General features: G+C 36.2%; 1 pseudogene; it reads right to left on the reverse strand.

The window, feature by feature from the left end:
* Positions 1-1,700: 1,700 nt before the first annotated feature.
* On the reverse strand, positions 1,701-2,306 carry LOC149542476 (phosphatidylinositol transfer protein PDR16-like; annotated as a pseudogene).
* Positions 2,307-14,764: the final 12,458 nt, after the last annotated feature.

Consider the following 14,764-nt stretch of genomic DNA (forward strand, 5'->3'; position numbering starts at 1 on the left):
TCAATTAGCTTCCACGATTCTCTAGACAGATGGTCTTGAGCTATACTCAAGTTGTTTCTTGTGGCATAACTAACACTCTCTTTAAATTTACTCCAGAGTTGTTGAAGCATAGGATCATCATCAATCACAATCTCTTCAACATATGGCGAAAGTCTCTTTTTATATTTTAAATCATTTCTCAGACATTTCCTGATATTATTTGTACAATAGAGTAACATAAATCTGAATCAAATTTATGGAAAGATAATGATGTTACCTCAATCATAAGCAACCAATTTTCCAGCAAGTTCTCCAAAAATATGTTCTAATAGGCATGATCCTTTTTTAAACAACGGAGTCGCCAATCTCTGAGTAGCAAAGAAAATGAATATTGTAGCTTGAAAAACCAAAGTATTCTTCCTCTTAGTCACCAAAAACATGAGCTAGGAACCTAAATGATAAGAACTTTCAAATCTTTCAAACTCTGATATATAATAGGTTCTTTTAAAGACACAGAGTCACCAATCTCAAGCAGAGATAATAATAATAAACTAAAAAACAATCTCTAGCACTGATCTTCTTGTCCAACTCCCCAGCAGAGTCGCCAAAAATCTATTGGTAAACTGATTGTTCTTCTTCTTTTCCTCTTTTTATGTGCCCAAATTTATTACGAAGAATAACTTTACACAATAGTTGGGAAACCATTTCTAAGAATATCTAGTTTCCCTCTAAATTGAGGTACAACTCCCTATGTAAATGATATTCAATGAATCATATTTTATCTCTAATTCCTGCTACGGGGTATGTTCTTAACCAGAGAACAGCAAAGGTAAAACCAAGCTAATCCTATCTAGGACTAACTCAGGCAGACTTAGATTCTAATCCTATCCAATTTCAAGAACTCACACATCCTATGACTTCCCAACATTGGTGATGCAAGAATGCTATTTGTTATGCAAATGCAATGACATGAGATGAAAAATGAAGATTGAACATTCAAACCTTTGCAATAGGATCAGTTGACAGTACTCTGATCTATCTCCCAATCACCATTTGACCAAGAATACAAGAAAATGCTCAAAACTGATCATAACAATACTCTGATTGAAAGTAATAAGAAAAGTGTTGCCCAAATACTCTGATTCATAAAAAAACCTTTCCTTGTTTTAAACACACAGATACAATACTCTGATCATATTTGCTTGCAGACTATAGCCAAACCTATTACAAAAATTGAACATTAATCTCAATACATGAATGAAATTACAAAAATTAAACGTGCTTTCTCCTCCACTCTAGCTCTCTGACTGTATGTAGAAAAGGGAAGCACCTGGACAATAAAGAATTGACACCAAGTGTGATTGTCTCTGTAATCTCCCTTCATACCAACAATTTGTCGGCCCCTTGTTACATTTTTTACAATAGCTTATATAGAAAACACCAGCATAAGCCTTCATGAGAATATGAAGTGCTTTGAATTCAGAGACTTGGAAAGACTTTGAATAATATTTTTGAAATTACACATAAGGAGAAGCCCAAAAGACTCTGTCTCATCCTTTGATCTACCTCCAAGAATATGAAATGAAAAGACTCCATCAGTCGACTTGATGCTAGTATATTGAATGACAATTGCATAATGGAGTCAATAAAGAAGCATTTCCACTACCAACATTCCTCCTTCTACACCTTTGAACATTATAATGTTGATCAAAACTGGATCATCATCCTTGGAAGTTCGCATCAGCTTTGATATCTGCTTGTGAAGTTTGATTACCATTCAAGTCATTGCGCTTGCTATCTGACATCCAATGCTGGGCAGTTTTTATGTCATCTTGTCTCACAAGCTTTGAGGATTCTTCATGGTCATATTGAGAGTTTCTATTTCCTCCAAATGCCTTTTGAAGCTTATCCAGATCAAAGTTTTGTTGCACAATTCTAGCGCTTTCATCATTCTTTGGGTAAATGAACTTAACTTTCTCAATTGTCTTTGGATCAAGGAAATATTTGACAATCTTCCAAAAGGCTTCAAAAACTCTTGGAGGATTGTATAGAACTGCCAACGCCAGCCTTTCGGGATAATGGTTTTGTAGAATATTTGTAGTTTCCCGAGCTGTTCTAATTGGCACATAATTTGACAAGGACCAATCAGTGAAATCTATGAGCCAAACCATCCGCTCCTGATCAGGAGGTAAATTGATGAAGGCATTTTCAATGAGATACACGAGGTGACACAATAGATTATCTTGAGATGTAGTGTTCTATTTTGCAGGGGTCATCACAATGACAGTTCTTCCATTTTTGTCAAGAAAATTTGCCCTAACTTTCATCGTATTGAAAGAAGTCTATGCTACTAGCATCATTGGTGAATGATCAGGCAATACAACTTCGAACTTGTTACTCCACTGGTGTGTATAATTTGCACCAGCCTATTAAGATTTGACCCAAAAGTCTTTTACGAGAGGAAGACTGAAGAAATTGACTTCCTCCTTCACTTTTCTTTAAGTGCCGATGACCATATGGTATGTTCATCATATGTGGCAGTGGATCCAAAATGGTGGGATTTTATGAAATCGTCATTTATCACCTTTTGAGCTTTCATGCTTAGAATAAAGTCTTTGAACTTGGTGAGAAGATGCACCAACACCGCGGGTCAGTGACTATGGCTTCAGATTTTCAATGCTTGTATACATCAGATAACTGAACTTACATTGCATGTTTGACATATGTCTAAATGGTCCACATGTTATTCTTTGGCATCAACAGTCTTATTTCATAAATTCAATGATCAATTTCAAGCCATATCTATCTATTTATCGGGCTCAGGTTCTTCACATCAAATGCAATGCTATGTTTAACTTAAGTTGGAGTGTGATATACCCATTACCATAGCTCGCATATGCACACAATCCAAACTTCTTAGTAATGTATATTGTACCCGAGACATTTCATTGAACAATTTGGATTTATTCCCAATTGATAGTGCACTCGATATTGTCATATATCCATGTGACTGCGAGTTTTCTTTGTTATTCTTCACAATCAATTCCAATTGAATGGGTGAAGCCTTTGGGAGAACCCACAATTTCAGTTGTCACAAAAATCGGGTTTACATTTACATTCATGCCTAGCATGAATGGGATATGAGGGTCCTTCAAAATTGGTTCTTTTATCAGTGGCCTTTCTATCAAACAAATTGTGCACATTTCTCGTACCTTTCCTTTAAGATAACCACTATTTTGACCACATGGGCATTTCGAAAATGATTCAAATATATCTTCCACTACCTTTGAGTGTCTCTATGAGTCGAGCCATTTAACATGTGTGGCTTGATGGCCATTACCATGAATCCTCTGTGGTATGTCGTTCACCATTGACAAATCAATTATTATTTACTTGAACATACTAATAACCAGATTCCTTTAGGAATGCTTCCTATTTAACAATTTGCATGAATTTCCATTCATATCTTGTTGAAACTGAGAAGCTAATCTTGATATCCTTTGACCAATCCTTACATTCAGGAAACCAGGGCAACAGAACCACAATTTTAGTTTAATGCCATATTGCACAACAAGCCATGATTGGATAGGTTTTGTCAAACATACTACGGTTGCTACATTACTCTTGAATTGGGATCACGAACTTGTTGGTGGAGAGATAGACTCGATTGACCTCTGACCTTATGTGGTATTCAAGGTATGATCTCAGAACATGTGAATGTGTTGGTTGATTTACATCAGAATCATGTTGACATTTGTCAAACAGTTCATAGACATTCCGTGATTCACCAAAATTGGTTGTGAATAGTTCTCCAGGTGGCATCAACATTATGACTAAAGTTTATGAAACTTGTTTGTGCCTTGGCCCAAATCTTATGTATGAGGCATTCCATCTTCCTTGTAAATCTTGATAGCAATATCACAAGTTTTATAACTATCCACATAAGCCATCTTCCCAAAAAAAATATTCAATGCAAACCACACACTTGCCCTATACAAATATTTTGCAAATTCGATCAACTGTATATATACTCATAACTCAATCACAAATTGTGGCGACGTAATCGTGCCTTCATACTGATTTTTCCAATGTCACCATATCTTCATGAAACTGTCATTATGAGCAACATATAGCAAATTTATCCCTCGTGAGAGGTTGCAACATTCAAATTTGTTTGCATCAGTCTAATATATTAAAGTTATCCATTTGGCGTGCAATCTACACAGATTTCCATCACAACATTCCATTGGAGGCCCATAACATGTCACAATATCTACTACAGTAATAGAAGAAACCTGTGGGATAATCAATAATGAAGTCATGACTTCAAATCACATCACCCTTGCATACTAGGAGAGTATCCTTGAGTTGTCCTTTCTCATTGTTAACACCTAGACATATAATGTGACTGTCGAGCTGCTAGCATCATTCTTTGGAATGGTTTCTCCTCACAAGAGATATCACTTTCATTCTTTAAGCATTATGGTTTATGCACTTTGGACTAGGAGCCATGCCATTGAACCTTGAACCATAGCCTTTTGAACCGAGCCTACACTTGGGAACTTGGAGCATCAATCTGAACTTGAACCTTGGATTTGAACTCTGACATTTGAACTTCTGAATGTGAGGCATAAAAATTTTTACATCTGCATCTCAAGATTATGGTCTTCATCTTTTACAACATCATGTTTAAAGAAAGTTCATGCAACTTATGGGAAAACCGACCAAGACAACCAAATATTTGAAGTTTTGAAATAGGGGTACTAAAAGTACACCTACAAGACCCTAACTAGATTTTAAAAATAAAAATAAAAAATAAAAAATTGACCATAAAAATCTTTACACATGCTCAAATTGACAAAGATAAACTTAATAATGTGAGTATTGACAATAATGGCCTCACCCATTAGCTCAAGTCAAGTGAGGCCACAGATAGGGGATCTCATCATCAACATGAATACACTACATTAATGTGAATGATCCAAACTCATGAACTTAGCATCCCAAAAAGGGCACATAGTTTGTGAATACACTATTGGGTGAATATTTTGCAACCAACGATTTTGTTAAAATCCAGTCACAAAATAAGATGACTAGCTATAACATATGAGATAGATTCTCTCGTACCTTAAAGGGAAGGCTCCCCCTTCTCACTATTCCTTGGATAAACTCAAGGTAAGAAACAAGTTAAGAGATTTTGAAAGGGTATTACCAATATTCTTTCCTCTTACCTCTCAGGAAAGAAACCACTTACCCACAAAGCAAGTAATGGGAAAGATGAAATCTCAAATTACACTTCTATCTAAAGCTAGAAACATTGATACTGATAAATCAATACTAATTTAAAAGCTAGTTGAAAGCATACCCGTTAGGCTCTAAGTCTTGTTATAATCTATTCTATAAGAATAAGCTTTACTATTGGGGCTCAAAGACATCCAAAAGTAAAGAATTCTAACTTATTTTCATGAATTCGAGATGGTAACACAAGCTATAGTCAAAGCTTCCAGTCTATATATTACTATAATTGCTCCCAATCAAAGCTTCAACTCTGATTGCTTCTTAACTCACTATGCTCTTATGCAAATTTGAAATTGGAATTTGGGGAAATTTCAAGCACTTGAAAATGAAAGTTTTCATCTTATTTCAAGAATATTTATAAAATACATGGCATATCTTTAGACAAATTTACAAGGATGAACCAAAATATGCAAGGAAAAAAAAAGAATGGAAAACTTCAACTTACTTGGTGATCAAAGAGCCAAATGTGGAAGATTAATAGGTTTAAAAGAATGTTTCTCCTCCAAATTTGAATCTTCAAACAACTCTCTTGACCTTTTAAAAGTTTTTAAATGATGTCTTTGTATGAGCAATAGATGAGGCATTTTTGGATGTGGATGCCAAAAACATGCTCTTCAATCTCTAAATATGCAAGACGTTTATGCAAATGCCTTATTTTTGGGATGTTTTTGATTAAAAAAATGTGGTCTCAAGATGCAACAACAGAAAACATTTTTTGCAAGAGAATGCAAAAACGTGACTTCCAATTGCAATACCATGGATTAAAATGCCAAAATGCCTCCTATTGAGCCCAAAATGTGATCTCAAAACTCCAAAATCAAGATTTTTTTGCTAAAAAATGGCCCCCCAAAAAAATTAAAAGTAATTATTTTGCAAGAAATGCTAATGCCTAATGCATGGAAAGGCATAGAAATGAAAAAATGCCCCTTATTGTATGAATTTTATGCCATGAATGAGAAAATATAGACATTCTTGGTAAAACATGTCCTTGAAGACACAAAACATGGATGTTTTTCCTCTTGAAGAAAAATCATGGCTTCTAGGTTCAATAACATGTGATGGAATGCAACATCGCATTCTCTAGGAGGCTTAACATGTTTTTAAATGCATCTATTTGGGTCTTTTATGCAAATTGCACTCTTGGAGTGCTTTTGCATGTTTTAAAATGCATGCATTAGGAGTTGAGAGGCAAATCACACTCTCTAGGACTCATTATATATTTGAGCATGCATGTAAAAGGGTAAAAGGAGGAAGTCACACTCTCCAAGGCCTTTTGCATGTTTTAAAATATGCAAAATGTGATGTGTATTGAGCAATTTGGGCATTGGAAGAAAAATCGCACCCTCCCCTTGCATTTACATGTCACTTTAACATGAAAAAGACCAAGTTCATGCAAATCACATTCTTGGAGGTCTATTACATGTTTTAAAAATATGTTTTGAGTATGTTAAAGTGTCTTTATAGTGCAAGTCACACTCTTGGATCAAAAATAACAATTACACTATATAATTAATATATCATGTGCAAATATTATTTCAAAAATTAATATTTAACTTAGATGTTTTAAATAAAACATAAAGTAACTCAAATAATTCAAACTATATAGCTAATAAAGTTAAGTAAAAAATACTCAACATGAAAATATAACATAAAGTGCTCTACAATCACTTAAATGATAAATTTAAGTGCTAAAGTAATGTAAAAACATAACTTAAAGCAAATTTATGTTATATTTTTCAAAAAGTGAATGTCAACATTAAAATATTACATGATATTTTAAATTATGCAATTGCATTTGGAGAGTCCACCTTTTGGGCACTTAAATGGTCATAGCTTTTGACTTCCAAGTCTGATTAAGTCCTAAGATATACCAAATTGAAGGGAAAATCAAAAGAAAGGGATTGAACAAAACCAAAAGATCAGAAGGAAACAAACACACACTCAAAAATGTTAAAAAGGACATTGAAGACTTCAAAAATCAAGCATAGGCTTAATAAAAATTTTAAAAATGAAAAAGTCTTCAGTAAAAGAGTTCATGACGTGAATTAGGGTTGATTGATTGATCAATATTAGCTAATTAAATAATGAACTAACCTTAGAGAAATGTGAAACTAAGTTGAAAAGTTTTGTACTATTACCTACATTTTATGGTGACAAAATGCAGGATAATTGTTGGCTTTGTCTGGGAAATGTTACTTGTTTGTTCTTGGAAACAAAGAGTGACATAGAATCTAGTTCTCTAAGTGCCTTCATCCATTCCATTGAGCTATAGGGTCAGGCGACCATAAACAAAGCAAAGAAAATATAGCTAAAAATAAAACAAACTTGTGCAAATGCACTTATTAAAAACAAAGAAAAACCTACCTAATTAAACTAGCCAAAAATGAATCTTTTTAGATGAAATAATTGATTGGATCAACAAAATAGCTATCTTTTTTTAGCATCTTGCAATACCTTGCATGTTCATATACAACTTCATATTGATGGAACATGAACAACTAGATCAATGTTATCAATCTTAATGTAACACTTCTTGGAAGATATGGAAACATTCACCCTTTTGAGATGAATCATGTACATTGCTTCTCCATGATAGGTCCATAAATTGAAACTACTCCTGCTAAACTGAACATGCTTCTTTTGCTTCCTCTTCAATAGTATTTTTATGTTCAAGTACATGTGGAATGTCCAACCTGTTGGCCCCCAACCATGCAAGATGTCAAATTGGGCATCCCCTTGATTGAAAAAATTCTAGACTCTTCTTTCCAACCACAACTTTCTTGACTAGTTCACCAATTACCAACACCTCAGATCGATCAAGAAAATCTTGCTCTGTGATTTTAGTAATGACATGCTTGCACTGCATAGATCAACATATCGCTCACAAACTTTTGACTTGGGAAAGTCTTTACTATTTATGAGAAGTTCTTTCTCAAGCTTTGGGGTAGAACATTTATACAAAGTGTTCCCAAGTTCATGACCTTGAGACACAATTATTGACCCAGTGCAAGGCAGGATAATCCCCAAAAAAGATTTCCTAGCCCCCAACAATATAACCACATAGTGGAAACACAACAGTGCAAGATCTGATACCAAATTACAACTCTTTATTCATAGATATAACTGATTACATGCAATATGCCCAGTTGTAAGGCCTTTCAGGTTAGGGCCAAATACAAACAACAATTACAAAATACAATTAGTTCTATAAGATCCAACAAGATCCAACTTACAACCAATCTCAGCTAGTCTAGATACACAATTGGATAAGAACACCAAGAAGAATCCACACTTGTACCCGCAGGTCCACTAAGAGATCCTCTAGTTCCTAAGCCACAACTCTAGCTCTTCAAATTCGCATCTATCCTTCCTTCATCCAAACTCAATAATTAAAAGACCCCACAAGACCCATACTTATACCAATCTAAGCCACAAGTTGGCCCAGAACACAAATTAAATACAAATACATAAATTAAATGCACAAGTCGGCCTGCAACAACAATTAAATGTCTAAAAATTGATATCTGAGTAAAACCATGATATCTCCTAGCTCCAATTGAATTAAGTGTGCAAAGGCTGATTCCCCAAGGAAAAGTGTGCATCCATCCTAAAAGTCACATACAACAAACTGTCACGTGAAACTGCTAGAAATCGATACTCTGGGAGAATTTCCATATCTCCCAACCTATAATAAATTACAACTTGTGCTATTGATACAAGGAAGTACTCTAGGCCCTCTTCAATTCCTGAAGTGCATAGCCTCTCATTCATTATGAAAAATTAGTTACATTCCCTGCAATAGGCACCCAAAAACTAGAAAAACATAGTTTCAACAACAAGGTTCAAACAACTCAAACTTCAACTCAATCCATCCAATCTCTATGCAATCATGAGGAAAGGTTCCCTAATGTGTCCCCAACACATCCCTAACCATGAAAACATAGCTCCACCAAAATCCAAGCTCGATTCTCCTCAATACTTAGCCAAAATCCCTCCAAGCATGCAAAATTGTAGGAAAGCCTAGGATGCTCCTGCATCAAATACATCATTTTCAGCTTGATTAGAATTTGCTTAAATGTACCCTTTTATGACATGATTATTTTGAACATTGGAAGAAATTTTTTGCTTCCTTGTCTTTTCATCTTTCACCTTCTGAGACTGCATACACTAGATATGAGAGTCACCAACTATGTCTTCTACCTTTTATTGGAAGAGAACATCAAGATCACTAGCTTTCAACACAAGATGCTTTACTGTTGTCTTTACAAGTGGTTCCTCAATTATAAGCTTCTTTGATTGTGAAACCATTTTTTTTATATTCCCAACAATAGAACTATGAGGAATAGTAGGAAAAGGCCTCCTTTGTACATCTTCATGAAAGATTATGAACAAAGAACAAAGAACAAAGAACATGCCTTTAGCTATTTTCTTTTTTGAGGGCAAGTAACTCATTTGCTAACCTCTACACTAGAGGATCATCCTTGTACTAAAAGAAAATGAATTAGAAGAATGATGAATTTCTTCAAACCCACTTGCTTCAATTCTTATCTTTCTAGGAAGAATAAGACCATCTTCAATTTCAATCACCAATGCCTGTGCAACTACAAGAGTAGTTGGGGCTTCTCTCTTTAATAGAAAAAAAACTTTAGGAATTTGAGAACTAATAAGAAACACTTCAAATTTGTAGTTGTAGGTTGAGCAGGAACTAGAATTATTTTTCTCAATTTGTTGAAATGAGCAACAAATTTATGCATAGGAATGTGAGAAAACTTCTTTAGTTGAGCAAGTTGGGCTAACAATGCATGAGCATCTTCAGGAGGCTTGAACCTTTCCTTAAACTTAGCTATGAGAGTAACCCAGTTTGTGATAATATGTGGTGGTAAATGGTAGAACCAATCAATAACCATGCCTTTGATATTTTCCACTTACAACCTTATAGACATGTCCTCATATCCAATATCATGAACACGACATGCAATGTAGAAAACAACAATATGTTCATCAGGATGTTGTTTTTCATCACCAAAGAATTTGGAAAAATTCTTTCACGAGCCATTAGGAATATCATGTAGTGGTGGAGCCAAAAACATTTCCCCTAGGACCTTGGGCCCTTTACATGTCCTTGGTAAATTCTTGAAACTACTTCAAGAAACAAGATTACAATGAAAAAGGACACGAGTGTGTTTCAAATGAAAGCATGAGGCTCTCAAATGTGTGTCATATCCCCAACAGAGTTGCCAAAAAATGTTGGGTGGATATTTTTCAACTGACAATTTTGTTAAGATCTAGTTACAAAATGGGATGACCAACCACAATGTAGTCTCTCCTACCTTAAAGGGAAGGCTCCCCCTTCTCACCATTCCTTGGATCAACTCAAGGTAAGCAAAAAGTTAAGAGATTTTGAAAGGGTATTACCAATATTCTTTCCTCTTATGTTTTAGGAAAGAAATCACTCACTCGCAGAGTGAGTAATGGGCAAGATGAAATCTCAAACTACACTTCTATCTAAAGCTGGAAACAATGATACCGATAAACCTATACTAAATCAAAGGATAGTTGAAAGCATACCAATTTGGCTCTAAGTCCAATCTTAATATTTTCTATAAAAATAGCCTTTACTATTGGGGCTCAAAGACATCCAGAAGTAAAGAATTATAACTATTTTTTGTGAATTTGAAATGGTAACACAAGCTACAGTCAAAGCTTCCAGTCTATGTATTACCAAAATCACTCCCAGTCAAGGCTTCAACTCTAATTGCTTATTAACTCACTATGCTCTATTATTGAGCACACAATAATAACATAAATGAAAGACAATAGGCACAAATTACAGTCAAAGCTTCTAATTTTGTCTATCACAATTACGTCTAGTCAAAGCTTTGAATCCAACTGTTTCTTTTATTCACTTTTCTCCCAAATAGGTACTACACAATCAAATTTATGCTTGCATAAGTTTGGTAGAGATTTCTTGCATATAAAAAAAGATGATTTTTACAATGAGGGGGGCACATCTTAAATAGGAAAAGAAATGAGAAAAAGGAGGAAAAAGTGGGATCAACTCAACCAACTTTGACCCAGTCTAACTAGGTGAGAAGAATTATTGGACTACATGTCATGAGGACATGTAATCAGATTAAAGTAATTGCATTACATGTGTTTGAGTTACATGCAATTGCATTGCATGCAATCCATCTTTTGCATCTACAAATCTGGAAAACACTTGAAGAAAATGTTGAAACTGTTGATTTTGAATGAATCAATCCTATAGACTATTAAGAAAAGCCTTGTACTTTGTGATGAACACGAGATCAAAGATTCCTATTGATGCAGGAGCATCCAGAGGTATAAGGGCATTCCTGTGTCACCCAAAAAAATGTACTTAGACTTAGTTTCTGTTTCATGTGTTTTCATTTTTGGATACCCATTTGGGTCAAATAAAGGTTCCAACTCTCAAAGTTCCACTATCAGTGTTCGTGTAAATCCCAAAAAAATAGGAGTATGCAATTGAGTCATCATTTTGGTGAATTAGGAGGTGTAAATTGGCCAGATGAATGTAATTGTGATTTAGAACATTCCAGAAAAAGAATCAGGTCAAAAGGCCCCACGGTTTGAAAGTTATTGCAATTTTTTGGGTTTTGGAGACCTCCTAAGAATGCTTCAAAGTCAGGTTAGGGGCATTAAATGACCTCAAAAAGGGCCAAAAAATGGGGGACGAGTGAAGCTGGTTCATAGGGCTATAGAGTACTTTGAGAGCTTTCCAAAAATGTAAACAGTTCGTCAATCGGAGCTACGGTTCAAAAGTTATGCCTCCCGAAAATTCCGTTACCGTTTCTGGATTCTTCTAGATTTGTGTCGACTTCTAACGCAGCTTCTGGAACCTTCTATTTGGTCGGTGGATGCCTACTAGAACTTTCTAGAATGTATTCCTAGTCCTTAACCCTCCGGGGTCTATTTAAGGAGATTTCTGGCATTGTAAAAGGCAGTTCGAAGTGGAATTTGAGAGGAGGTATTGAAAGGAGAAATTATCTCCACATTTATGCTATTGTAAGCCCTTAGGGCATGTTTTGAAGTTTATTTTCTCTATACTAAATGTACTAGCTTATTTTTCAATTAATACAATTTCCCTTTTTCTATTGTGTCCATTCTGTTCTTGGGTTGTGTCCCCATCAAGTGGTATCAGAGCAGGTTTTCCTAAGTGTGTAGACAGAGCGCCGACTGTGAGGCAGTTTGCACCAGGATTGTGTGGTTGTGGGTTTGAGTTAAGAAGATGCTTCCATGAAGAGAGTGTGGCGGAAGGGCTAGAGCTATTAATCCTGAGGAGGTTAGAGCCCTCCAAAGGCAGGTACAAGCATTGCAGGAGGAGCTCTGTAGAGGAACAATTGTGGCCGCAGGTGATGAAAGTGAAGATGACAACGAAGAAGATGAAATTGGACCAAAAGGGTAATTTGATGGGAAAGTTCTAAATAGTGCAGAGGAAAGGCTTTTTAGGGCCATTACTAAGTTTGGGAAAAGACCTACAATTGAAGTGGGTGTATTTTCAGGAAATCTAAAACCAGATGAGTTGATCGATTGGATCAATGAACTGGAAGAATACTTTGAGTATGAGGATATCAGGGACCCAAATAGGGTTAAGTTTGCAAAGGCCAAACTGAAAGGCCATGCCAAAATCTAGTGGCAAGAGGTCCAATTGGAAAGAAACAGAAGAGGAAAGGAGAAGATCACAAGATGGGATCATATGGTGGACAAATTGAAGAAGCAATTCATTCCTATGAACTACGAGCTTGATATGTTTAAGAAGATGCATGGGTTAAAGCAAGCAAGAAGATCAGTCCAAGAATATATAGAGTAGTTTTACTGACTCTTGATTAGAGCAGGGCATGCAGAAGCAAATAAGGAGAAGGTTGCTCGTTATATCAGTGGGTTGCAACCTAGCATCTATGAGGAATTAAGTCTGGTAAGAATGACTAGCGTTGAAGAGGCATACCATTTTTCCCTACGAGTTGAGGAGAAGCTGAATAAAAGGTTTGAAGGAAGACAAAGAGGGCGTAGTCAAGGAGGAAGGGGAAGCGATAGATCATCTGGAGGCCGCAATGAAATCCAAAGGAAAAATGAAGATGTGGGTACTAGCAGGAACCAGAGGAATGAGGGTTTCAACCGCTCCCATGATCAAGACTTTGGAAGAGGTAGAGGACATGGACAAGGAAGAGGTGGCTTTCATGGTACCTTTTTCCATTGCAATGAAGAAGGTCATCGTGCCTTTGAATGCCCTCAACGACAAGGAAGGACAGATAGGAGAGCTGAGGGCCAAGCTAGGGTTGCTCATGTGGATGAGGATGCACAATCATTGCATTCAGAGGATGTAGAAAGAGGAGAGACCTTGGTAAATGAAAGAGTCCTACTAAGTGGTGAGATTGAACCAGGACAACGGAGGAGTCTATTCCGTACTAGATGCAAGTGTGAGGGTAAATGTTGTGACGTGATCATTGATGGTGGTAGCACTGATAACTTGGTATCAGAAGAGATGGTCTCTAAGCTGAAGCTCAAGAGGGAGAAACATCCCCAACCCTATTGGATTGCTTGGGTAAAAGATGATCATAAGGTCCTGGTAAGTGAACAATGTTTAGTGAAATTCAAAATTCGGAGTTACCATGATGAAGTTCTCTGTGATGTTATTTTGATGGATGTTTGCCATCTATTGTTGGGTAGACCATGGCAGTTTGATAGACATGTAGTACATGATGGACATGCAAACACATACTCTCTAACAAAGGATGAAGTTCGCCACAAATTGAAGCCCATGAAAAAGGAAGGTGAAAAGGTATGTAGCAGTGCTAGAATTTGTCTTGTTGATGAAAGGAAGTTTTTAGATGGCATGAAACATCGACATATGTGCTATGCTTTGATTCCTAGGAAAGATAAAGAAGGTAGTAGTGAAATACCACTTGAAGTTTCAGATTTACTAGGAGAATTTGGAGATATTATCTCTGATAATGTTCCAGATGGATTGCCACCAGTAAGGCAAATCAGTCATCAGATAGATCTGATTCCAGGAGCTAGTTTTCCTAACAAGGCTGCTCACAGGATGACTCCTACTGAAACAGAGGAGCTAAATAGACAGGTTCAAGAGCTGTTGAGGAAGGGCTTGATTCGAGAGAGCCTGAGTCCATGTGTAGTACTTGCAGTACTCACACCAAAGAAAGATGGAGAGTGGAGGATGTGTACATATTCTCGAGTTATAAATAGGATAACCATCAAGTACCGGTTTTCTTTGCCAAGGATGGATGATCTTATGGACTGCTTGAGTGGAGCTCAGTACTTCACAAAGATAGATCTCAAGAGTGGTTATCACCAGATACGGATTCGAGAAGGAGATGAGTGGAAAAAAACCTTCAATACCAAGGAGGGTCTTTATGAGTGGTTAGTCATGCCCTTTGGATTGACGAACGCCCCAAGCACCTTCATGCGGCTCATGAATGAGGTACTTAAG

Source organism: Cupressus sempervirens, chromosome 8 (genome assembly GCF_028749045.1).
Source record: "Cupressus sempervirens isolate cs-2001-9-10 chromosome 8, ASM2874904v1, whole genome shotgun sequence".
Lineage (NCBI taxonomy): Eukaryota > Viridiplantae > Streptophyta > Pinopsida > Cupressales > Cupressaceae > Cupressus > Cupressus sempervirens.